The following is a 26,893-nucleotide window of genomic DNA, read 5'->3' on the forward strand; positions in this document are numbered from 1 at the left end:
GCTCACACGCTACACATCGCCAGTGCCGTTAACCCAGATAAGTGCTGACTTTCCCAGGATCGTGGCGCCACTCTCGCTCCCTTGGAACTGGCAAGGGAACAAAGAGGACCGATGGACGGAGAACTTGCTTCCTCACACTTTCCTCTGGGGCAACATCAGGCAAGTAGCCACACCCTGGAGCAAGAGAGTGGCCCTCAATAGCTTTGCTGAGTGAACTTCTCGAGTCATCTCTCCTGGGAAAGAGATTTCTTAAAAACCATTTAAAGCTTTCCAAAGGGCAAAAGAGAGATGGTCCTGAGCCAATGTTACCATAAATGCTTCCACTCTCCCTGATTTCATTTCGGAAATAAGGAAGGAAAGAGGCAGTCACCACTGCTGGCTTGCCCACACGCCTCTTCCAGCTGCTTCCCCCCTCCCGCCCCCCCACCCCCCGCCTCCCATTAAGAAAAAGACGCTAAAAGTAAAGTTCATATTACTGTAGGGCCCGTGGTATATTAAACGTCGTCGAATTAAAAAGCCATCATTTCAGTCCACCCAGCACCCACGCCGGAGCAAAGGACAGTCCGGGCCAAGCCCCCTTGCCATCCACTGGAGGGGGCGAGCCTCGCGAGCGGGAGGGAGGAGTGGGGGCGAGAGCTCCGTGCCAGAGCCACATCCCCTGCCAAAGGCTTCTCAAGCTCAGCAGTGTCCCAGGACTGTGCCCACCTTCTGTTTCCCCTCCCCGAGTCCCTTTTCCCGGTTCAGGCTGGACCGCCGGACGGGTTTGGGGACCAATGAGGTGGCAGCGGCTGACGCGTGGATCCCGGTGAGGGGCGATTTCATTTCCAGGGGGAGAGGCCGCCGAGCGGGGTGGGGGTGGGGGGCTGGGGGCGGAGGAGAAAGAGGGAAGCGGGGGCAAAAAGTAGGAGGGGAGGAGAGGAGCAGCCCAGCTGCGGAGAAGCGAAGGCGGCAGAGGTGAACGCGCGAGAGAGGTGGAGAAGGAAGCGCAGGTTCGCGGACCGGAGCCGGCGGGCGGGGAGGCGGCGCGGGAGGGGCGTGGGGCGGCCGGGGAGGGTCGCCGGCACTCAGGCGGAGCGGGACTCGCAGCTCCGGTTTGGGGGGGCGGGCGCAGGGCGCGCGGCGGCTCCCGCGGCCCCGGCGGTGTAGCCGCGCCCCCGTCCCCGGCGGTGCGCCCGCGCCGCGCCCCGCGTCCCCCCGCTCCGGCTCCGCGCCCGGCCGCCCCGGGGCTGCCCCCGCCCCGAGCGCGCCGGTTGCGGGGCCGGGGGAGCGGCGCCGGCGGCCCGGCCGCATTGTGACGTAGCGGGGCCGCGGCAGCGCCTCTGCCGCCCGCCCGCTCCCGCTGCGGCCGTTCCTGCTCCCGCCGCCGCCGTCCACCCGAGCGTCCGTCAGTCGGTCCGCGCTCCCGAGTCGCCGGCGCGCCGGGCGCCCCCGGTGAGTCCAGGTCCCCCGCGGGCGCGGCGGGGAGGCGGGGGGCGGCGGCGCGGGCGGCTGAGCCTTTCCAAGTTTGCACCGGGCGACCCCGGCGGGTGTCGCCCCTGCTCCCCGCAGCCCCCGGGCCCCCTTTGTGCAGCGAGTCCCGGCGGCCCGGGCAGCGGCGGCGCCTCTGCAGAAAGGCTTTGGGGGAAGGTCTCTATAGTAACGGTGGCGGCGGCTGCCAGCGGCAGCTTTACTCTGGGGAAGGGGGGACTCAGCCCCCGCCTCGGTTGCCAAAGGATTGTTCTTTTCCTTTGCCCGTTTCGCGTGGTTTTTAGCCGTGCTGCCACCTCACATGGTATCGGAGGCAGGGATGGGCAGTGCCCCGGCTCCTGAAAGCCCAGATACTGAGGGGCCAAGTAATACTAACAGCGACAGTACCAAATGACAATAATAATCAACGCGAAAGAGGGACGCCTGGGGTTGCTGCCGCCCCGGGGAGCCCCCGCGCATTCCGGGGGGCTCCCTGGCTGCCCGGTGCAGCCGGGGCTCAGACCTGCCCCGGGCGCTGTCCTGCTTCCCAGGCTCGTCAGCCTCGATTTTCGCCCGGAATGTGCCTCTCTGGGCCTTCCCTCGTGCTGACGACTTTCATCTGCAGGTGGTAAGTGAGGTGAACCGGTATTTTGGCTATTGTCAAATGCCACGTTTTGTTTATTTCATTTTTACGAAAAGAAAAGAAGGGAAAATTATGAGCCATTACTGGCAGCCATACAGTTTCCACAGGAAATACTAGCATTCTTTGAGGAACACGCTACTGCTTGCAGCGAAGAAAGTCTTTACCAAACAAAAAGGCAACAGCATTGTTGCTCATTTTCAATGGACCGCTAGGAGGGGGGGTGGGGGTGGTTTGGGGAACGTGTTGTTTTTTCCTGTGGGAACGTGGCTTTCCTTGGGAAAGTTCATTGAGGAAGCCGTCCTGTTGTTGTCCGTTTTACCCTGGTTGGTGGCTGGGCCTCCTCACTCCTGTGGACTATTACTGACAAGTGTCCTTCAAAGAGCCTGGAGGCAGGGAAGCGCCCAGAGGAAGGGAGAGCCGGTGCAGGACAGTCTCGCCACACACCACGTGCTGTGGAGCCCGGCCAGGGTGCAGTTTGCAAAATGAAATAAGGGCTGTCTGGGGAGGTTTATGAGGATTACATGTGTGCAGAGCATGTCAGTTCTCCAAGGTGTCACTCTAAACACGTAATTTTCGAGCACCACTTTCCTTGCTGAGTCTGCAGGAAGGCAAAAAACCTATTTTTCTGATGACGGAGCAGACATCCCAACTGGGAATGGGTTGAAATCTGTATTTCATTTGTACGTATTGAAATTTTAAAAGGCAGCGAGAACAAGGTCTAGGGAAGCAGTATGCTAATGTGTTCACATCTGGGAGAGACCGTCTATTGGCTCTTCCTGATGCAGCCCAATGTTAATTTACAGTCCGAGGGGTTAGAGTGGAAGGAGATAGCTTTAAGGGCTTCTGAAAACTATTTGAAGAAGGTGTGACATTTTGCTGCCAATCCCAGCAGTCTCTCCCGAAGGCAGTTTTAACTGAAGATTAACCCCTAACCAATTATGTAGGAGTTCCCAGGTCTAGAATCAGAAAGAAGATGGTGCTTCTCTTCAGGATCTTTTGGACATCTCAGAAATACAATATAAAAACATACGGGATGTGACTTGGAATGTAAACTTCATTTTCTCCATCAGAAGCATTTCATGAGGAAAGGTTACAAGAGAGTAGATGGGAAGTGATGCTGCATTTATTGATTCGACATTTACCCTGTGTTGGTGTCCAAAAGGAAGTGACTAGCGCAGATGAATCTCTCTTATACGATGTGCAGATGAATCTGTCTATATACTATGTCCCAGCTTTGCTAATATTCCAGGCGGTTGGTGCAGGTGTCGGTGGAAATGTGCCACGGAGGCCAAGAAACTTTGTGTGCGCTGTCGTTTTGGAAGGAATTGTAGTAGTACTTTACTGCTCTTGAGAGGAGGGAAACCCACACAAACATCTAATACAAACAAATGATCTTTGATATTATCCGAGAAAGCCTGGAGCTGTTTTTCTTGCCAGATTTAAGGCACTGCTTGTCAAGAGAGGAAATCTTGCAAGAAGCAGGTGCACCATTATAAGAAACACAAGGGAAATTCTCTTTTAAATGCAAAATCTAATTGAACAGAAACAAGAGAATCAGTGACACTCTTAGAATAGAAGCCTTGTTTTTGGCAGTCTGTCAGGTTACAGTTGCAAACCACATAGGCGAAATATGTGTCTTGGGAGAACAATAATATCCTGGCGAAAATCAAACAATTGCCTCTGTGAAACTTTTACCCTTATATATTTGTTTCCTTGTGTGCCTTTGATTGATAGGCAGACTTAGTTATGAGTAATTTACTGAAAATGAATCAATGAATCGGTTACTTATATGATATATACTTTACATGATTTTGCACTTCACATGGGTGAGATAACTAGATTTCATTTTTTATGGTTTGCATCTTTGCTCTCTTTTAAGCTTTAAAAGTTAATGATCAAGTTATGTGTTGAGATGATGACTGTGAATTGATAAGATGGATGGCCGGGCCCTGGAAAAGCACTAATTGGTTCCTAAGTAGTTATAGGGTATTCACTTTGTGCATTTGTGGCATATAAAAATATAAAACGCACAGACTCTTTTACAAGGCACTTCGAAGGGAGGAACTAGGACACATGAAAGGTACTTTGCGATCGAGCGCCCAAGATGCTAAATAGTAATTGGAAAGGAGTTGTGAGGAGAAAATGACCAAATCAGCTCAGACGTTTTATCAGTTATGTGTCGCTGCATAACCCATCACCCCAAAATGCAGCTGCTTAAACCAACTACTGAAGCTCAGGACTCTGCGGTCAGTGCTTTGGGCTGAGTTCAGCTGGGTGGTTCTTCTGCTGACCTTGACCAGGGTTCCCTTGGGCATCTTCAGTTCGCTGCTGGGTGGGCTGGTGGCAGGATGATGTGGGATGGCTTCAGTTACGTCTGGCAGTTACCATGCTTTTAGCCAGGTAAACAGGTGACCAGGACGTGTACCTCCCATTCTTGAGCAGATGAGACTGGACCCCTTTACATAATAAACACTATACCAAGAGCAGCAAAAGAGCAAGTGTGAAGCCTCTGCATATATCCTATTTGTTCCTCTCCCTTGGTCAGATCAAATCACAAGGTCACCCTGCATTCAAGGGGTGTAGAAAGACTCCACTTATAGTGAGAGGGAGCCACAAAAAAAATTGTAGCCTTCTCCCCTCCCCAATTTACTGCATGTTTGAAGACTTGTTTTGGCAAATGTTTTCTACGAAGGAAGAGTCCATTGTAAGTCAGGAGAGATTAGTGGGCAGTCTAGAATTTAGTTTAGGGAATGCCTGTACATCACTGTCCTGTAGTCTTTGTCCTGTAAACCTTGGGTAGGGTGAGGAATAATCCAACGATAATAAAATTTGAGTCACAGGCTTCTGCCACTGGCATCAGGATGGTTTGGAGGCGGTAGGCTGGTGGCAGAGTCAGCAGACCATTGCTGGGAGGTGAGGAAGGTTCTGACAAAGGAGGAGGCAGAGACAAAGGGAAAGAAGGGATCACTCTGGGGGGGGGGGGTGTCCCATATTTTAGGATTAGGTGACTGATGGTGATAGGGCATTACTGAAAGCCTCCAGTCAAAATTATTCTGAAATTTTGAAAAAGCTTAAGTGGCTGAAGGAACGATTGTGCCGTCGTAAGAAATGGAGAAATCAATAAGTGATTTATTTGGGGGGAGGAGAAAAATTCAGTTCCAGAAAGCTTGATTCAAAGAGATAAATTGAATGTGAAAGTACTTTATAAGCTGCAGAGTATGCCATGGCTGTTAGCTGTTGCTTGGTGCTTAAATTGCAGTGAATTGTAAACACTTGGGTTTCTCTAGAGTAAAGCAACAGAAGCCAAAAGGCAATCTGGAGAATACCCCAAGGGTCAAAGGGAGGTCAGAAGAACCACTTTCAGGATGGGAACGGAACTGCTGTTGGGGTCCGGGGAGTAAGAACTCACGTTCCTTTTCTGCAAGGCACAGCTGGAGGTCTGCTCGTGGATTTCGCATACCTGCAAAGAGAAAACCTTTGGATGCACCTGGGTGGTTCCCTCGGTTGGGTGTCTGTTGGTTTCGGTTCAGATCATGATCTCAGTCATGAGATGGAGCCCTGGGTCCCGGGTCAGGCTCTGTGCTCAGCACAGAGTCTGCTTGTCCCTCTCTCTCTCTGCCTTTACGCCTGTTCTCTGTTTCTCTCTCACTCTCTCTAATAAATAAATAAAATCTTACAAAGAGAGAGAAAGAGAGAGAAAACCTTTGGCCCAGTGTGAACGGCATGCACACTGCTTAGCTGGGCACGTCGGTTGACCACCCCACCAAGATGGCGTCCAATGGGGAGTCTGTAGGTGCTTCCTCAGAGGACAAGGGCATACTGCTCTCAGAAGTGGGAAAGGACACAGGGTGGAAAAACCAACAGTCGCCCACCAGAAATGAGCCCTCGGAGATTTATTTCGACCTCACCCCTGAGAAGCCCATAGGGTAGGAGCTGACAGTTCAGGCATAGTTCCATAGAGCTCTGTAGGTGCCTTAATAAGAGTTAAATCCGTGCTAGTGTCGGGGGCTTTTCCTGGCAGGAGAGTAAAGACAGAAGGCCCAACATCGTGCCTCATCCAGGCTCCCCCATAAATGTCAGTGGTTGTTTTATTAGAGGGGAGAGGAATTCAAAACACGTTCGACGCTTTTTCACCTAAGGGCTCGGTTGAGGTGCCGCCTCGCCAGCCTCGTTTTATTGATGGCTGGTCTGAGATTCAGGTGGCGTCCTCTCCACCAAGCGCAGCTGCGGGCCAGACAGACACACCTGGCCGCCCTAGCGTCGCACAATTAGTCTGAACGGCACGCACAGCTGCTCGTTACGGACGGGCCTCGGATGGACCCGCTCAAATCCAAGCACACGCTTTTATAGTTTCTTTTGTACAAGTGTAAGAACCCTGAAGATATTCCATAAATGTTAACTTAATGAGTGAATGTGCCCTGATCTGGTGCAGTAACATTTTCTAAAGCAGTCTGGTTTGACATTTCATTAGTCACAGCAGAATTTGCCATAAAATCCCTAAGTGTCTTTTTTTAGATTCCAATGTTTCAAGGTACTATTGTCTCAGGAATGTAGGTTTTTATAATCCACTGCTCACAGACGTAGACTTTTCTGAGACACAATTTTCTTTACTTCGTCTCTTTATCAGCAGCTCTTGGCTGCAAGTCCCAGAAACCCAGTTTATACTTGGTCAGGCGGGAAGGGGCATGTATTGGCTCCACTATGGGAAAAGTTCAGGAAGAATCCAGTTCTGATTTCCCCTCTTCTTCGTGGTGGTTAAGATGGTCATCAGCAGCTTCAAGCTTAATCCCTGCAGGAAAAGAGACTAATTTGGGATTAACTCTAATTAGTGGGCACATGCCCATGCGTGACCCAGCTGCTGTGGCCAGGGGTTTGGTACATGGGACTTGGCTTGTCCTTGCAGACATGCCCAGGCCTGGAGCCTTGGGGAATGGGAGGAGCAGTCGGTGTGTGGAGGTGGGGGGGGGGGAGTGCGGGAGCTGCCTGGGAGGGTCGTCAGCAAAAGCCCCCTAAACCCAATGGCCTGGAAGCAGGAAAGGGGTGGTTCTTGACAAGAAAATATGGAGAAGAAGAGAAAGTGGGTACCATGCAAGTGAAGGAGCCGGGGTCTGCTCTTGGATCTGTTTTCCCTGATGGACGCACCGTCCTCTCACTCTGTCCCCACGCCATGAACTGGGAATGATCCTGAGGTGACCGCCACCTGCTCAGCCACCAGGACTTCCTGCTGTGTCTCCGTCTTACCCCTTCCCCTGTTAGTTTAGACTTAGAGCCTCCGTTTCACCCTGCACAAGTCCCCTCTGAAAATGCCGCAAGCCAGTGTCTCTGTTTCCAGTCGGTCCTCCCTACCATGGCCGGAGGGCTCTTTCTAAAGAACAATAGATAAAATCGAATCAGGTAACTGCCTAAGAGCCATTCAAAACCTCCTAACCCTGAGGGGGTAGAGGGCAGATGGAGACCGAGCTCCTGAATTCCGTGGTTCCCGGGGTCCCCCTTAATGAGGGCCCTGCCCCCTGCAGCTACAGTGGGTGAGTAGGAGGGAGGTGTTCGGCAGGGCTTCCTCTAGCTGCCCACACTGTCCCATGCTGTCCTGAGCTGGGCAGCACCAAGGGCCCCACACGCTTCATTTTTCTCTCATTTTCATGTGTTTGCCTGTGCTTTTGTCTCTACGGAATGTTGTTTCCCATTTCTTGACCTTACTTGACCTTACTTGACCTTGAACATCCCCCCCCCCTTCCACATGCAACCCAAGTGCTGCTCTTGCGAGAAGCCTTTGCTGAACTCTGGGTCCTGCTCCGCGGTGCCCGCTGGGGATGTGCGACTCTCCCTCCCCGTGTGCTGACCGTGACCGCTGCCTGCTGCCTTCTCGTCTTCGCGTCTCCCGGTGCCTAGTGCTGGTGCCTGGTGCCGGGCTCCTCAGAGCAAATGTAGTCGAGAAGCTGTAGAAGAAGGAGTGAAACCTCTGTGCTGAGTCATTCATCTTGGTGATTGTCCAGGTTTACTCTATTTCCTTCTTAAATTTGCATCTCACAGCGTTGGCTCCGAAAGCAGGTTCTCTTTGAAATCGCTGCTCAGACTCTTCTCGACTGTTTCCCCAGCTCTTGGTATGCTCAGTGTCTGCTTGGTCGCTAACAGCCACTTCAAGGAAGAGGCTGAAAAATATCAGCGGCCCAAAGTCAGTCTCGAAGCTGGAACGTACGGCTCAGAGACCAGATGAGAAATACCTTTTTTGTCCCCCTGCCATAAAAGAGGTTATTTAATAGTTAATATTTATGAGGCACTTACTCTGCGTTGGGTGCTTAACAGATGACTTACAATTATTTTCTTATTAATTCTCACAGCAGCCCTAGGAAGGAGGTATTACCATTACCCATCCTTTCTCTGCATGTGAAGAAACGAAGATTTACAGAGTTGAAGGGCCTTGCTCGCCACTCAGGTCCTTCTTCCTGGAGACTGCCCAGCTGTCAGACACTCCTCCAGGTTGCTGAGGAGCAGAGGCAAGCTTTGAATGGGCTCCTCCAGTTCACCCATTACAATTTTTGTTGTTATTGCTCTAACATGAAATGACCACCTTCTAAGAATAAAACATGCCCCTTCCTCCCCTGGCCTTTGAATATGTCCAAAAGACTATGGAGAAAGATGTGTTTAAAGCAGTAAGGACTCTGGGTCCTATAGTTGAAATGAAGACGGATGTCTGCCTTAGAAATTTCCAGTCATATTCCTATGATTCTGCTGTTCCCAGATAATGAAGGCCTCCAGTGGAGGTTGAACCACTGTGAATAAAATGCAGGTGCCCTGAATCGCCCAATGGAAGTCTTAGCTCTGAGGATCACTCAGAAACTGAGTCCATAGGTTGGTTAAATGAGCCAAACACTTTGGAAGCCACAGCAGCTCAAAGGTTCTGTTTTGTTTTTTACCAGTTTTCAGTCTGAGAGTTTGTGGAGGATTTTTTTTTTAAGATTGTACTTATTTATTTGACAGAGAGCAAGAGAGCACAAGCAGAGGGAGCAGCAGAGGCAGAGGGAGAAGCTGACTCCCTGCTGAGCAGGGATCCTGATGGAGGAGGGGCTCCATCCCAGGACCCTGGGGTCATGACCTGAGCCAAAGGCAGATGCCTAACCGACTGAGCCACCCAGGTGCCCCAAGCCTGTTGAGGTTCTGATGAAAGCTATGGATACTTTCCTCAGAAAACATAGATGTGCCCCCACACCACGGTGTTCATGGGTATCCGGGGTCTGTGGAAGCCCATTTGTGGATTTGCTGGGGCTCCATAGACTCCAGGTTAGAAGCCTTGTTTCAAAACTGCAATCTGGAAGAAAGATAATAGCCACTGTAGTATATTGACCACATTCTGCAGGTTACTGGTCACCGTTTATGCTGTGTTTACCCTGTGCCAGTCCTTTTGGAGAAGTACAGAGCAGCTAAGCACCCCTCTAAGACACGGATTATGAGGGGCGCCTGGGTGGCACAGCGGTTAAGCGTCTGCCTTCGGCTCAGGGCGTGATCCCGGCGTTCCGGGATCGAGCCCCACATCAGGCTCCTCCGCTATGAGCCTGCTTCTTCCTCTCCCACTCCCCCTGCTTGTGTTCCCTCTCTCGCTGGCTGTCTCTATCTCTGTCAAATAAATAAATAAAATCTTAAAAAAAAAAAAAAAAAAAAGACACGGATTATGAGCCCTAGGAAGGGGTGGGAAGTGAAGTTAGGGGAGGAACTCCATCTCCCAGCTAGCAAGGGGTGAGAGTGGGATCCAACGCAGGACCCACACCTGTATCTCTGGTACTTCACGCGGCCTCCATGCTCGCTCCTCTTACCATGCTGAGCATGAGACCTGTGCCCCAGAAATTCTGAGCCATTGTTAGCCCTGACTCCCCTCCCACTTCAGTGCCCCTGTTGGAAGTGGGCCACAGGGCTGTTTCTGCTGCAGGAGCCACTGGGAATGTCTCTGGTGCAGGAGCTAACAAGGGTGGGGCAGGTCTCAGCTCCTCTCCTCCTTCCCCTGTGATGGCAGCTCACACCCGCATCTGAGACACACGGCACTGCTACTGGACCCTGCCTAGCTGAGCTCCTCGCTCATTCCTGAGTGCAGTTTGCACACCCAGAGACGTTATCTGCTCCGGGTCTCCACTGCAAAGCTGGCTGCAAATTCTCCATAGGAACCCCTTCCCCAGACAGTTATTTTGAGCCCGCTGTAAGATGGGCACCTCTCAGAGCCAGAGTGAGCATACAGATGTGGTTCCCGAGCTCATGGCATTTCCATCGAGTCTATATCTCGCCGGGAAGGGGGCGAACAAAGAAATAAAGTGTGATGTTCTAGGAGAAAGGAAGTGTAAAGGATTGATTCTACTCCAGTTTCCATTCTTTGCGGCTTTACAACTCTCGGCACAAATGTGTCTCTTTCTCTAGCACTTTCCTCCTTCCCCTGGGATGTTGAGAGTGCCGCAGATTTCCAGAGACCTGAGTAGACAGAGTAACAGGGACCCAGGCGCCCCAGTGCATCTCAGCCACCCCTTTGCAGATGAGCAGATAGAGGGACCAGATGACGGGCCAGATGGGGTGGAGACACGGGGCTAGCTAGCTGGTCAGGTCCCCAGCAGAGCACGGCTCCCTGTAAACCACAGGCTGCTTCTAATTTATTTGTGATGTGATGATTGTCATTTTGGCCTTTATGTTGTGGTCTCTCTGCTGCACATGAATCTGGCTCCGGAAGCTCACACACTGCCAGCCTCTGCTCTGTCTTTGCAGCCCCTAAGAGGGGCCCCTGGAGGGTCTTTTCTATGCAGTTCCTTTCCCTGCTTACCCACGTGCGCCCCCGCCTGCCCCCGAGCCAGCCTCCCAGGTTCTTTCCCCAAGTGATGCCTCGTGACTCCTTAGGCCAGAACTGACGTATAGAAATAATAGATCCCTAACTGTGAGCTAGGTAATTTCACATTTTCTAGTAAGCACGTAAAGAAAAGTAAGAGGACACAGGTGGAATGAATTTTAATAATATATTTTACTTAACCTGAGATAGCCCCAATATTAGCATTTCCACATGTAATATAAAAAATCATTAACCAGATTCGTTTCATTCTTATTTTCCATATTTTCTGAAATTTGGTGTGTATTTTACTTTTAACTCAGATGCTAGGCACACTTGTGAGGCTCAGGAGACACGTGTGGCTTGTGGCTCCCATCGTGGACTCCAGGCTTGGGCTCTGAGGAGGCCTAGGGAGTCCCAGGGGCAGACTCAGTGACCTAGTGCCTCTGGCTCCCTCAGCAGTTAGCTTGGACCTCCACTCTTGCCCCTGCTGGATGTGGCTGACTACGTCCTCGAACGTGGGCTCTTGAAGTTAGGGAATGCGTCTGTCATCTTCCTGCCCCCAGTGAGGAATGCAGTGTGTAGGAGGCCCACAGTTGGCCTTTGGTACGTTGGGAATTCATTAACGGATGAGGAAAGGTCATTTGTTACCCCAGGAGCTGCAGGGATTGGTGTGTGTGTGTGAGGCTGGGGGAGTTGCCTCGCGTGACCTCCCTTTGCTGTCGCTGCCCAGCTTTATCCAGTGCCACAGAAATGCATGTGAGTCAGACTGAACGGACAGAAAGCCTCTACAGTGAGAAGGGATGGCCCAGCCTAGCATTGTTCTGAGCTCCCACAAGTCCGCGTTAGCTCCAGGCTTTACCTCCGTTAATACCGACTGCTAGGACAATTACACACAGCCCAGAGTGTTAAAGCTTAATGGTCTTATTTAGCAGGATAACAACAACAAAACCCCCAAATATACGGGACAGGCCAAACACCAAAAAGGTCAACTGAGATCCAGAGCGTTCAATATGCAGGGAAAGAACTGCTGTGTCAGGGAGCTCTCAGAGTCATCGTCATGAGAGCTTTGTCAGTTTCCAGTGGTTTTGGACGCATCGCACCTCCCTGGGGAGAACAGGAGATTGATATCCTGAGTAAACTAGCGTTTGCACGTACAGTTTTTAAATTTTGCAAGTGCTTCGAACCCACTAATGGGCATGTGCTTTTGTTTGTCCACTTGACCCCTCCTGGTAAATGTCCCTTGAAGTAATTGATATAACCGGGTCTCACAGGTTGGCAGGCCCACAAAGCCGTACTAACCACATATTACAATAAATGCAAGGTTTGAAAATGGAAGAGAATATCGCTGTTTGATCTGTGAAGTCCCATAAGTATTTTAAGGGGATCTGGTCTCAGAGAAGAGTACGGTTACCTCAGGCCCAATTAAAGCGTGCTTTGAAATAGAAAATGGAATCAGGGGGCGCCTGGGTGGCGCAGCGGTTAAGCGTCTGCCTTCGGCTCAGGGCGTGATCCCGGCGTTCTGGGATCGAGCCCCACATCAGGCTCCTCTGCTATGAGCCTGCTTCTTCCTCTCCCACTCCCCCTGCTTGTGTTCCCTCTCTCGCTGGCTGTCTCTATCTCTGTCGAATAAATAAATAAAATCTTTAAAAAAAAAAAAAAAGAAAATGGAATCAGGCATCACCTCTGTTTTACCGTTGATGACCAGTTTCAACCTGGAAGGCTCACAGACCCGCTTGGGGGGGGTTGTGTCTCAGAGGGCACACAGGGAAAAGTCAGTCCTCTGTCACACACCATGAGGGGGCGGGGCGGGGATGAATGAACCTTAGGAAATGTTTGAACAATTCCTCAGCTAAACTGCTTGGAACAGTTTGGAGACAAGGTAGCTTGCCAGTAGTTTTGCGAAGTAGATTCTAAAAAGTTAAGAAAAAAAATCATAGGCTACATCATGGACATCATGACTGAACACTAGCCATTGTTTAGGTAATTTGAAGATCCCTTCTTTAATAAGTCAAGGATGGTTCGAGACAGACAGAGCTGTACATCTTTTGGCTCCAGTTTGGAGAATGCTGCTTTCATTTGAATCTCTTAGAAAGGAACCCGTGCCTCTCTGTGACTGTAATATACTTCGTCCAACATGACGGCTCTGCTCTGCTGTGTTGGTGTAATTGAAAACCTATAAAAAGGCTGAGAGCTACTTTTGAATTGGCTCGGTGAACTTGGACTGGATCTGTCAAAGTGGTGAAAGGTTTAAAGGAATTTTCATAAATGAGGTCTCCAAGCTGTGTTTTAACCATCGAATTCCAATGAACTCCAAGGCCTGTGAACTTGGAGAATAGCGCCTCGGAGAAGAGCAGTCATATCAAGATGGAAATAAATGATTCATTTTCATTCCCCGAGTTCTGCAGACATAAGCACACTTAACTGCTGATCATCATAATTTAGAAGTACTGTTGTGCACTAAAAATACAATTTAAAAGTCTAATCTTTAATTAAATTGAGTACTCACAGATTAACATGGTGACAAATCTTGGGAGCCGGGGATAGCACAATGTTTACTCCTGTTGCTAGGAAATAGCAGAGCTCTTTGTAAGTTACAGATTGATTTGGTAAGTAGAGGGATGTGGGCTTCTCCCAGCGAGGACCTGATGGGTTTCTTCTCAGTTTCTGTTTCATAATGTATGTAAATGAATGTCGTGTAGCAGAAATCCTGCACGCTCAGAGCTTTCGTTGGCGACAGAGAGCACAGGTGTGTGCACCTGAGTAAACATTTGGGAGATCTTTGAAAGGGTGAGCTCTTAGACGAAATAAACATCATCGAGTGTTTGGGTTTTTAATGAACTGGGTTTTTCCATTTGTTAGAATTATCGAGAAAAAGGATTGCTCTTTAAATTATAATTACCATGAGGCTAATTGATGGTTTTGCATTCTTGCCATTTGTGGGAAACTGTGAAATTAGTACAGAAATTTGAGACAGGTTGATGGTTTTCCAGAATCATTAAAACTCGCATGTAGGAAATCAACTCTGCTATCCCTTTTTTTCTCCTCTCCCTCCCTTTGGCAAACCTCTCTGCATGACACATTGTACAATAGTTTTTAAAAATGCAAAGCTAATGCTTGCACAGCATGAAAGGGAGTTGCTGTGCCAGCTCACTTGCCTTGTCCCTGAAAAGACGAAAGATTTCTATGTGCTATTTCAGTCAGGATCAGGCAGAGAAGAGTGGCCTCCTCAAGCTCAAAAGTAGAACTGAGAAAAAACCCACAGGGACAAATTACTATTTGGTCTGTTTGAGGCAGGCCCTTATCTATGGAGCTGGTATTTCAAACTGGAGTGCCCTCCTAAGAGGTGGGAAAAGAGTAGAATACTTGATTGTCTCCAGGAACGACATCAGGGTTAGGATGCTCATTACAGGGTTTTAGCCTGTATCCAAGCTCGGAACAACGTGGGGAGAAGGAAAGGATGGTGCTGCCCGGGGGGCAGGGTCATGATGCACTCCCAGATGTGCCCCCATGACCTCTGTTGGTAATTAACACACTTTCAACTTCCCTCTGCATAATTGTTGACTCATTACTTGCAGAAAGCAGTTGTTGATTTTGGTAAGAATTGTTTTCTCAATCCGTGCAAGTCCCTAGCACAGTCCCAAGTATGTACTCTATGACCAGTATATGTTGGCTGGATACATGAATCCTTCAACATGTCTTGAAAATAAATGTATTAATATTATAAGACCTAAGGCTTACTCTGTTGCAGTAAATAGTGGTTAGGGACTTGTCTTCTCAAAAGATAGCGTTGTGTCACCTATGTTACGTATATTCAGAACATCCTTCCGAGGCAGGATACTATCAAACAAGGGGGCAGAATGCCATGTGATGGAAGGTTTCACTGCTCAGCCCCTAGTCGGAATAGGTGATGGAATTGTAAGAGGTGAGGGACATGCTATTATAGAACTTCCCTTTCAAGAAAGGAATTTGGGGTTTTGACTATAATCAGATGGACAGGTGAGAGAAAACTAGCACACACATTCCAAGCTTCTTGGGGGTGGCAATTATTTACCATCATTCTGTCTCCCCAGACACCCGACAGCATGCTTGTACATGGTGTGGGATAAAGATGGCGGGCAGAAGACAGAATACCATACTGGTTATGAGCTTGTACCCCCTCACCTTAGAGCAACGCTTGGCTCAGTCTCCTATACCGTGTGTGCTTTCACATACTTACGGAACCTCCTGATGTTTTGACATTATTCTCTTACTAACAGATATTTATTGATGACCTCACTTATTCAGGGTAAGTTTTGGATGCTTGGGATAAATGGGAGTAGTGGATAATTGGGCCCACTGTCTTCTTTCTCTACCTGCTTTGTGTGTGCTGAGATGTTTGAACTGAATCAGCAGGCTCCTTTTGTTCTCTAGCTTCTGGTTGGGTCTGGCCAGTGGGAGGCATTATCAGGACATGAGCAAGTGGGTAGAAGAGAGTTAGAGCTTTCGACTTCCTGGATTCCCTCCTTACCAGGTTCCCTCTTGCTTAGGCAGGCCACGGCTCCTGGCAGGGAGCCAACTCCCTGAGGCTGCCTTCTAAATTCTGGTAACTCTGCCCTCCTACAGACGCTTCATGCTGGGAACCACTGTCCTTCAGACTCACTCCTTCACTATGCCATCTCTTGGAGTTACTCTAAACCCCTTCCACACCTTTGCCCACAGTCTCTTTGTTAAACTACACTCGAATTGCATTTGTGTGTGCCACCTGTTTGCTGTTGGGAACCTGACCCAAGTGACTACCTGTCTCAGAGGTCATTGTGAGAATGACATGATTTAGGTAGAATTTAAAACAATGATGGGCTCTTAGTAAGTACTCAACAAGGTTACTTGTTATTATCATCATTGAGTTTTGTGGGGTTTTTTTTTCAGAGTATTGGGTTTGCCATAAGAATTATTACTGCACTGTGTTAAAATCTTAAAAAGGTGAGAAGAAAACAAGGGACATGTTGCAAAGGTTAAAAATGGTAACTGCGAACCAGACGGAGAGCGAGGGCTAAGGTCAGCAAGTGCTCCCATGGCAGAGCTAAAAGGTCAATTAAAGATTTCTGACTTTGTTCACTGCACAGGCTACACAGTCACCACACAGTCCAGAAAAGAAAGTAACAACTTCAAACTATTTAGTCACTTAAAACATCACCTACGTGGGATGACTGGCTAGGCTTCATGCAGCAAACCCTATCTGTGACCGCTGATAATAATTGGGCTTAATCACGGATATCTCCGCATCTTCAACTTCGTGACCGTCAGGGCTGGGACTGAGCATTTTCACACCCATGCCCTCCTGGTAGTTTCAAGACAGATGGTCCTCAGGACTGGATTTCTTCTAGGCTCTTGGGTGTAGACATGCTTCTGCATAATCAGAGCTGAATAGGAGACCAGCAGTATGATGCTGAGGGAGTCGATTTTCTGCACGTCCCCATTTTTCTGACTTCTGTGTGCGAGTTCTCATTCTTGAGTCCCACAAAACAGGTCACTGTGATATTTGGAGTCATCTTGTCTCATCTTACAGTACACTGATGAAACTGTTGGTCAAGTATGAAAAGTTAAGGGAGTCCCTGAAGAGGTAGGGGCCCGCTTGAAAACAAAACTTCCTGCGACTTCTTCCCATTTGATGATGAATTTGTCGTAGTTGTTGAAATTTCAGACTGGATGGATGTATCTTTCAGTGGCTTGGAAAGATTGTGCGAGTGTTCTCAAACTAGACGGAGTGAATTTCAGAAATGTCTCGTTTTTACAATTAAGTAGAGTCAGGGGAGGCATAGCAATTGGAAAAGCCTTTTGATGTCAGTCCAAATAAGGATTTATATACTGTCCCTTTTGTTCAAGGAGCTGAGTAAGGAGAAAACAGCTCCCGTTGCCAGAATTGCTGATGCTTCTGGAAGGAATGATTGTCATTTGAACATTTGGATCTCTTTTTATGCTCTCACGTTTGGCTTTCAAGTCAACCCTAGGTAGGCTTCCTGCCTTCTTCCACTATGAAGACTGTGCTTTTCATATATCGGGCATTTAGCAAACGGGAAGTTTCCTAACTCTTTAGCTGTCCTCTGCGTATTTATTGTCTTTAAACTGTCCTTTCTGGACGAGGTATTACGTTAAAGTGCCCTCATGAGCTCCCCATTGATCCTAACGAAGCTTCCCGTTGCTTCATTTCAACCCTTTACTTGTGCTTAGGTTCCATCTTGCTATTTTTTTTTTTTTGCCTCGACTTAAGTACCGTGGCATTTTCGCCAAGAGGAACCAGTGTATTCACAGCGTTCATTATTCTGAATGATGACACTATTGTCACCACATCAATTGTGTTGACATGAGTACTAGTCACGTGGGAATAAAATTAAATTCTTAGTCGATCGTACCAAACATATCACGTTACTGTACCCAAAAACCTTCTGTGGACTCTCGCCAAACAGAAGTAGAGACAGGAGGGGCGCCTGGATGGCACAGCGGCTAAGCGTCTGCCTTCGGCTCAGGGCGTGATCCCGGCGTTCTGGGATCGAGCCCCACATCAGGCTCTTCCGCTATGAGCCTGCTTCTTCCTCTCCCACTCCCCCTGCTTGTGTTCCCTCTCTCGCTGGCTGTCTCTATCTCTGTCGAATAAATAAATAAAATCTTTAAAAAAAAAAAAAAAAGTAGAGACAGGAGTCCTTTAAAGCTGAGTAACTGATGGTGTTCACAGATGAAAGACCCATTACTTCACGCAGTCATTCTGTAAACATGGTCTGATACCTTTCCTTGTGTAGATGCAGTCTTTTCCTTCATGAACTTTCTGCCTCGTGGAGGAGAGAAGCTTGTATGTGCAGAGTAGAGGTGCGAGCAAGTTCCATACGAGTGAGGAGGAAGGAGCCGTGAACTCCACCGGAGATGGGGAGGCAGGTGGTCAGATTATCAAGGGCTTCCCAGGCAAAGTGACCTTTGATTTAGAGTTCAAGGCCACATGGGTGTTCACCAGGCAGAAAATGTAGGGGAGGGTGGAGGGTCTGACAGATATGAAGGATAAAGTATTTTGATGTGACTTCACATCAAAATGTGAAGGATAAAGTATTTTGATGTGACTTCATGGCAAGATAGATGGTGTGGAGTGGCAGGAGAAAATGTCAAAAGGATGACCGGGGCCAAATCTTCATCTGTTTCCCACTATGAATAAAGGGGGCTTATGTTTCTTTTTCAGTGAGTGGTGCTAATAAATAATCCTACATAGATTCTTGCATCATCCATTCTCAAGGCTTATACTATCACCTGTGTTGGTGACTTCCAGATTTTTCTCTCTTGTGCAGGGCTAGAGATCCTCTTTTTCTTCTGGTCCTGTACGTTGTGATGTTTCATTAGCTCTCATAGTTTACACCCCCAAAGGAAATTCAGCCTTTTCCTCAAAATCTTGGCTCTTCTTCCATTTCTTAATTTAGTGAATGGCCCCAGCTTTCAAGGAAACTATCTGTTATACTCTGTTCTTTTAAACCGCCCCCCCCCGTGTCTCCCAGTATCCTCTCCCCCGCCGTGTCTCCCAGTATCCTCTCCCCCCCCGTGTCTCCCAGTATCCTCTCCCCCCCGTGTCTCCCAGTATCCTCTCCCCCCCGTGTCTCCCAGTATCCTCTCCCCCCCGTGTCTCCCAGTATCCTCTCCCCCCCGTGTCTCCCAGTATCCTCTCCCCCCCCGTGTCTCCCAGTATCCTCTCCCCCCCCCCGTGTCTCCCAGTATCCTCTTACTCAGTAAGTCTTGCCTTGTTTGTTCAGTTACTCTCAACACCATTGACTGTTTTCCATCCACATTTCTAGTGTCTTTATTCAAGGTGTCATCCTTTTTCCCTCTGATTACCATACAACCTCTCAACCCAACCCTTTTCCTTTCTGATTAGTTCCCGCACTATTACCAAGTTGATCTTTCTAAAATTGATTGTGTCAGTGATTGTACCAGTATATTTGCAGTACGTTTTCATTGCCTATGGATAAATGACGTAGAAGCCCTCGTGACTGGCCCTGCACACCTGCCCAGCCTCACGGGTCCCATGGCCAATCCCCCACCCCGTTCCAGACTTATTCAGTGACTTGAAGCTCCCTGTACTTTCCAGTCTAGTAGTCTTCTAGGAATTGTCCTGTTTCTCTTCCCAGACTTCTTACCCTGTGAACTCATTTCCCCTGACCTCTGCTTCCACCCAGGTTGGAGTGAGGTGTTTCCACAACTGTGTGGTGATCGTTTACTTTTTTTTTTTTTTTTTTTTTTTTAATTTTTGGTCTCCACTAGACTCACAGACCCTCAATGCCAGGCTCCATGTCTCATTCATGTCTGCCATATTCCCAGTGCTTACCTTCCTGTCTGGCACGTAGTTGTAGCAAAAGTAAGAGTGTTTATGAAGCACTTATTATAGACCAGGCAAAGTGTTAATTTATTTACATACATTACCTCCTTTAAAGGGGAAAAACAACATCAAACTCTGTTTCAGAAACAGAACGTGGCAGGAACATGCAGATTGGGTAAGAGATTGGTTACAGGGAGTCAACTCAGGGTGGTATTTTAGCAATCGAGAATTTAAAAGAGAACTCTAGTGTAGAAGCAGTAGAAGTTAAGCGGAGAGAATTTACTACAGTGATTCTTAGAGATACTGAACGGATGGATGGTGGGCGGATGGGTGGATGGAGAGCCCAGCACGTGTTCCTTAGAACTTGCCGTGGAACTGACTTTCCAGGTCTTACTAACCTCGGTGTGATAAGCCTATTAGGACTAGAGCAGCAACTGTCTGATGCAGGTGCAGCTGCCGTGGCAACATCCTGAGAGGAAACCAGGTCCAAAGCAGACAGGTTGTAACAGAGTATTATGGGATGGCTTTTAAAAATAGATGTTTAAAACTTTACGTATAAAATCATTAGATTAGGTTCAACATTGTTCAGATAGGTGTGGGAGTCTGTTAATATAATTTAGAATTTTTTTCAATCAAAAATGAAGCTTTGAGCAAAGCAATCCTAAGCTCAGGGATTGTAATCAGAGGGTAATGGTCAAAAGCGTGGACCCTGGAGTCAGACTGCCTGGTTTGAATTCTTGCTCAGACATATGCTAGCTGTAGGTCCAATTCTTGGGTCCAATTCTTAACCTCTAAAGTGGCAGCACCTTCTCCGTTGGGGTGTTGTAACAATGAGGTGGAAAGAGAACAGCGTGCACTGTCCCATAGTGGGATGTGGCGGCCACTCACTGAAGTCTGGATTGACGTCCGGGTACAAACTCCATTCTTAGCAGTAGTGGGAAAGGGAGCATTTACTGAACTTGGGCTTCACCTTATTGGGGGTTTTTTGGGTAAGATTTTATTGATTGATTGATTGATTGATTGAGGGAGAGAGCGGCAGAGGGAAAGGGAGAGAGCGGCAGAGGGAAAGGGAGAAGCCAGGGAAATCAGAAAGTATTTGCTGATTTAATGAATGACTGCCTAACAGTGATGAACAGTGAACAATGAATGAATGAATGATAGCCCCTTGAAGTATGAACCAAGCGAGGCCCTTCTGACTGACTGCTTTTTGCTTTCCCTGGTTTCTTTGACAGATCAACTCCATACATGTGGCATCTTCCCTCAATTCTCTGTTATTCTCCATAGCTTTACCTTGTGTTATTTTTTTCCTATTTTACTACTTACCCCAACCTATCCTAGGTTTATTTGCTTTTTTATTGTCTGTCACCCCCACCTGAACGTCAGCCTACTTGTGCAAGGCTTGTCTTTGTTCACTGCTATATTCCCCAAAGCTGGTAGAGCGGCTCGTCCGTGGCAGAAAGTCAGTAACTATTTGCTGAATGCAGAAGCGTACAGTTGGAGGCCTGTGCTTAGTAGAGAGTCTTAGGCAGATTGTGTGGCCACGTGAATGTGTTTTTGTAAATATCGTTTGCTGAATACATTGGGATGCTTGTGTATGCTTATGAACACATAAAACTGGGAAAATATGAAGTAACCATGGAAACATTTTAAATCACTCTCCAACTCTGAGGCAGTGATTTCAGGTTTCTGTGTGTTACCCCTTCATGTATTTGATAGCATCATCATGTGTTGTCGCGGATATATTATTTTGTACTCGGCCCCTTTTCATCTGGTATTGTATCATCAGTATCTTTTTATGTTTTTACAAACGTTTTTGTAAAGACTTGTATTTAAAAATAATGGAGGAAAAGTACATTTCTTGCCACTTTGCAAACAATGACAGGAATAATGAAAAGCAGAGAAGAAAGTCCATCTGTAGTGAAACAAGTCATTAGCACCAAGCCCAGAGCACTTGAGGTGCACCTGCCCAGCGTGTCATGTTTGGATACAGGTGAAAGGAAGACATAAGAACCTACACTCATCTATCATCTTGAACATTGAGTGAGACCCAGATTTCCTTCAAATATACTGCCCCGCTGTAAAAGACTCCTCCAGGGTCCCCGAGGTGTGTGACAAGACCTAGAGCTGTACAGAGAGTGTGGGAGAAGTTGGGAGTGACTCTATCAACACCCGAGCGTCTGCCGCCGAAAGGCAGAAGGATGGAACTGGAGGGGAAACCATTCTGATGTGCCATTCTGATTGTCCTCTCCCTGGCTTGCTGGCTCAGGGAGCCTGGTCAAAGCCAAGTGCAGAACAGAGAGGGAGCAGGCAGCCATTGCCCAGGAGAGCTTTGCCACAAGGCACATCGGAGCAAGCATTGGGAGGAGCTCGGGACAGAAGAGAAAGCCTTTCTGGAAGAGCCAGCCCAGGCTTTTCAGGAAATTCATGACTTAGTTCAGACGCTGAGAACATGCTAAGACACTAAATAGTATTTGGTGAACTGGAAGAGTGAATACTTTACCCCTGACCTATTTGGTAGAGAGACATCGTCACTAGGGAGAAAAGAACCCGTTAAGATTAGAAGTAAGAATGAAATAGCTGAGCTTGTACAAACCCTGGGTAGTTTACAGAAAGAGGTTAGCGCAAAGATAGGAGCCATAAATCAAAGATTAAGCAACATGGCATAAAAGGGCATGTGTTTCTGTAACTGGAAAATGAGCCTTGTAGCAGAAGGTGAAGCCGAGCTTTTCAAATTTCTGGAATGTCACTGTTTATTTATGAGCCAAGATAAAACTCATTTTTAGATAAATGACTAAATTGAAATACTATAATGCATACCATTCAAGCACTGTTACGGTTTAAAAATGTGACTATAAAAATGTCACATTATCGCAGAACCTATTTGTTGGTTAGGTGTTTCTCGAGTCCTATCTACTCGTTTATCGACTCCCACTAGGTTTTACTCCTGCCTGCCTCGCATAGCCAATACACAGCAGCTGTTGTAAAAGCAAGCTATAGGCCTTTGTACCGCACACAGCCCCAAAGATTGCAGGACCTCTCTAAGCCAGAGCTGAAGTTGTTGACCATGATATTTGGTGAAGTAGATGTAAGAGCTCTTCATTGACAGAGACTGTTTGCTGTAAAACCATGGGCTCTTCCAAATTCTAGTTCATTTGATTTGAAGCTTTACATCTTACGTTCTAGTTTTTCTGCCTCTGCCCTTGAGCACTCAAGCTATGATAGTATCTCCTTACCATATTTAACCAAGGCCGAGCTTACTCTATAACTCATTAAAAAAAACAAAAACCCAGCGCATGCCCTGCATATTGTATACCTTGCAGGTTATGAATTGCGATCTACTCTCAGTGTTAGTAAATTGCATTTTACATGTCCTCTGACGCTGCAGATAAAACGTTTAGAGACAGATGACAATAAGAAGTCAGAAACAGTGGAGGATGGAATATAGGCTCTGGCGGACTTGGAGGAGTCGGCCGCCCCAGGAAGGAACAGATCAGTGTGGAAGGCTTGAGCTTTGTGAAGAGGAGAGAAGTGAATCAAGAGAATGAGTCAGAAAAAAAAAAAAAAAAGGATAAGTCAGGTAACATCATGAGAGGATGTCGTGGCATGTTTTGCTGTCTCCAAAGAAATAACAAGAAGAGGAATTCTAGGAAAAGGAAATTAGAATGGCGACTAATAATAGCAAACATGTACATACCATGCACAGGCACCGTCTTAAATGCTTGACATAGGTTAGCAGATTTCATCTTCCTGGTAACCCAGCGAGATAGGAATAATTAACATCTCCACTATATAGATTTTTTTTAAAAGAGTTTTTATTTATTTGACAGAGATAGAGATAGCCAGCGAGAGAGGGAACACAAGCAGGGGGAGTGGGAGAGGAAGAAGCAGGCTTCCAGCGGAGGAGCCTGATATGGGGCTCGATCCCAGAACGCTGGGACCACGCCCTGAGCTGAAGGCAGACGCTCAACGATTGAGCCACCCAGGTGTCCCTCCACTATATAGATTTTAAACAAAAAAATAGCTTAGAAAGTTGAAGTAACTTGCTCAGGTCACACAGCTAACAAGAGGCCCAGCTGGGATTTGAACCTGGGGACCTTAGATTCAAATCTGTGCTCTTAATCATTAGCCTGTATTGTCTCTTTCGGACATGGATGACAAATTCAGATGATTTATCAAGACTTTAACTGTTTATTGTATGAAAGAGTTGGCAGGCAGGTCTTTGTTCGAGGTCAACACCTGAGTAATTCATAAGAAAGGGCCAACAGAGAGGTGATGAGATAAAGAGGGCACACGAGTTCCCGTCAGTGGGATCAGGTAGTGAAATTGAGGGAGGGAAACCGTAGGGTGGATTAGAGAAAATATTTTAATAGCAAAGCCTTATCTGGAAAATGTGGATTCATATTAGAAAAATTGTTTCTTGTACAAGTTCTATTTTGCAATTGAGAAATATCTTATTAAAAAATATTCTAATATAATGCACCTTTGCAGTGTTCCTAGATTAAGTAGCATATGGGATATTTCATTGTCACCACTATTCAAATGTATAAAACACTGATTTTGAGTAAGTGTCCAGTAATTTGTGGATTATTCCTACAAAGTAGGCCCCTTGGGTGAAAGGGATACTGACCCTAAAGGTGTGGATTTAGTTATTGCATTTTTCAGGAAATGTTATTAAATTGCCAGAGATATTATTAAATCAGTGTAGGTTTGGCCAGAAGGTACTTTTAAGTGCATTTGACAAAGTGCCTTCACTTTTAACAACTAACACAGCTGAAAGGGTGAGAGGAAGATTTCAAGGCAACTCAGATACCTATTTTCAAGCATTTTTCCCGTTTCCACTTTCTTAACAACCAAGATACTGTTGAATCTTGTTTCAAATAACAGCAAAACCTGATGTTTTAGCGTTCATCTTTAGTGGAATATGGTTGTTGGGGTAGGGGTGCAGGGACAGTTCTGTAGAGAAGTTCGAGTTGAGGACCAAGGACCCAGAAGATTAGCTTCATCATTGGTGTTATCTAAGGTTTTGTCATTACAATGTCAAAATAAATGTTCAGTTCTATTAACCATTCAAGTTTGTGAACATATAAGCAAAACCAATCATTGGGCTTCTTTTCTCTCATCTTTCTCAACCAGAAGTACCCATTTGAGGTTGTAGAGACCACAGATAGACCAGCTCTTAGGAAACATAAAAGATGTCTCAGTGATGATGGTACAGGATGCCTGATCTCAGAAACCTTTAAAACAGGGGAGGGAGGCAAGATGGTGGAAGAGTAGGGGAACTCGTTTCATATGGTCCTTTGAATTTAGCTAGGTAACCATCAAATCATTCTGAACACCTATGAATTCAGGCTGAGATGTAAGAAAAGAATTACTACAACTCAAATAGGAAAGTGTTACTTTTTGTAAGGTAGGAGGTGCGGAGAAGTGAATCAGAGGGGATATATCTGAAGCTAAATGATGGCGGAAGGAGCCTCTGTAAGCTGGCTACCAGAAAGTGTTATGGCAGCAGACTGCAAAATAGGAACTCCTAGGAGTCTGCCCCCATGAGGGATGTCCCTGCCTGAAAGGTGCTCAGGTGGCAAAGTGGGGAAGAATAGTAGGTGGGACAGTGTGGTCTCAGGATCCCCAGAGTCACAGAAAGAATCAGGGTGCCTGAGTGTGGCGGAGTTCCCAAGCATTGAAGTGGGGAAGCCAGCTACAATCAGCGAGCCATCTGTGACCTCTCAGCTAGGTGTTGCCGTAAACTGCGAACTGTGGCATGATCCAGCAATGGCCCTCAAGCAGGGGCCCAGCAAGCGCCAGTTTCCATGAGATCTATGAACCTTTGTTTTTAAGTCTTTTTTTTTAACTTTCAGTTTTACATTTACATTTTATAGATATATTCTTCATTTTTGGCTTCCTTTCACTGTATTCAATTTTATTTTTGTATATATATACATATATTTTGTATATACATAATTGCACATATATATGTGTGTGTGTGTGTGTGTGTATGTATATATGTATATATAGTATGTATTCTTTACAGTTTGGGGATTTATCCACCTGGGAGGTTATATTCTCTCTTCCCCCCCCCCTTTTTTTCTTTTTCTTTTCATTTTGGTTGCTGATCTCTTTGGATTTGTCTAGTGTGTATTTCCCTTTGGTCGTGGTTGGTATTTTTTATTTTATTCTCTCATTCACTCATTTATTCTTCTCTGGGAAAAATGACTGGAAGAAGGAATTCATAACAAAAGAACCAGAGGAAATACTCTCTGCCACAGATCTAATCGATATGGATATAAGCAAAATGCCAGAGCTGGAATTCAGGATCACAATTACAAAGTTACTAGCTGGGCTTGAAAAAAGTATAAAAGACACTAGAGAATCTCTTAGTGCAGAAATAAAATCTAATCAGGCCAAAATTAAAAATGCTTTAGCTGAGATGCAGTCTGAATTTGATGGTCTAACAGCTGGGGTAAATGAGGCAGAAGAGAGAGTCAGCGACATAGAAGACAAGATGATAGAAAGGAAGCTGAGGAAAAGAGAGAAAAACAACTAACGGACCCTGAGGGGAGACTTTGAGAAATCAATGATAACATAAAGCAAAACAATATTGGAATTACTGAGGTCCCAGAGGAAAAAGAAAGAGAGAGAGAGAGGGACAGAAGGTATATTTGAGCAAATCATAGCTGAGAACCTCCCTAATCTGGGGAAGGAAATAGGCATTGAAATACAAGAGGTACCCCAAAATCAATAAAAATAGATCAACAACCTGATGTGTAATAGTGAAGCTTGCAAATATCAAAGATAAAGAGAAAATCCTGAAAGCAGCTCAAGGAAGGAGCTCATTAACCTACAATGATAGAAACAGTAGACTGGCAACAAACCTATCCACAGAGACCTGGCAGGCCAGAAAGCGCTGGCATGATATACTCAGGGTACTCAAAGAGAAAAATATGCAGCCAAGAATACTTTATCTAGCAAGGCTGTCATTCAGAATGGAAGGAAAGATAAAGAGCTTCCAGGACAAACAGATACTAAAAGAATTTGTGATCACTAAGCCAGACCTGAAAGAAATATTAAAGGGGATCCTGTAAGTGAAGAAAGAGCCCAAACGTCACATAGGCCAGAAAGAAACAGAGACCATCTACAGAAATAGGGAGTTTACAGGTAATATAATGGCACTAAATTCTTATTTGTCGAAGTTACTCTGAATGTAAATGGGCTAAATGCTCCAATCAAAAGACATAGGGTATCAGATTGGTTAAAAAAACAAGATCCATCCATATGCTGTCGACAAGAGACCCATTTTAGATGTAAAGACACCTCCAGATTGAAAGTGAGGGAGTGGAGAACCATCTGTCATACCAATGGACCTAAAAAGAAAGCTGAGGTAGCAATCCTCATATCAGACAAATTAGATTTTAAACCAAAGACTGTAATAAGGGATAAAGAGGGACACTATATCATATTTAAAGGGTCTATCCAAGAAGAAGAGCCAACAATTATTAAGTATTTATGCTCCAAATTTGGGAGCAGCCAATTATATAAACCAATTAATAACTAAATTAAAGAAACACATTGATAATAATACAATAATAGTAGGGGACTTTAACATCCCACTCACTGCAATGGACAGATCATCTAAGCAGAAGCTCAACAAGGAAACAGGGGTTCGAATGACACACTGCAACAGATG

At 46.6% G+C, this 26,893-nt stretch overlaps 1 protein-coding gene across 4 annotated transcripts in view; it reads left to right on the forward strand.

Moving 5' to 3' along the window:
- The first annotated feature begins 503 nt into the window (after positions 1-503).
- The window catches only part of SNCAIP (synuclein alpha interacting protein), a 149,790-nt gene continuing 123,400 nt past the window's right edge, over positions 504-26,893 (forward strand). For 2 of the 4 annotated variants that reach the window (XM_057307180.1, XM_048220943.2), the window contains exon 1: positions 504-805. The gene's annotated coding sequence lies outside the window, so the exon portion shown is untranslated. Of the gene's footprint in view, positions 806-907; positions 990-1,341; positions 1,432-26,893 lie in introns of those variants that run through there. The other 2 variants (XM_048220944.2, XM_048220945.2) reach the window with 2 other exon arrangements.

The sequence above is a fragment of the Ursus arctos genome, unplaced genomic scaffold (assembly GCF_023065955.2).
Source record: "Ursus arctos isolate Adak ecotype North America unplaced genomic scaffold, UrsArc2.0 scaffold_5, whole genome shotgun sequence".
In the NCBI taxonomy this organism is placed as follows: domain Eukaryota; kingdom Metazoa; phylum Chordata; class Mammalia; order Carnivora; family Ursidae; genus Ursus; species Ursus arctos.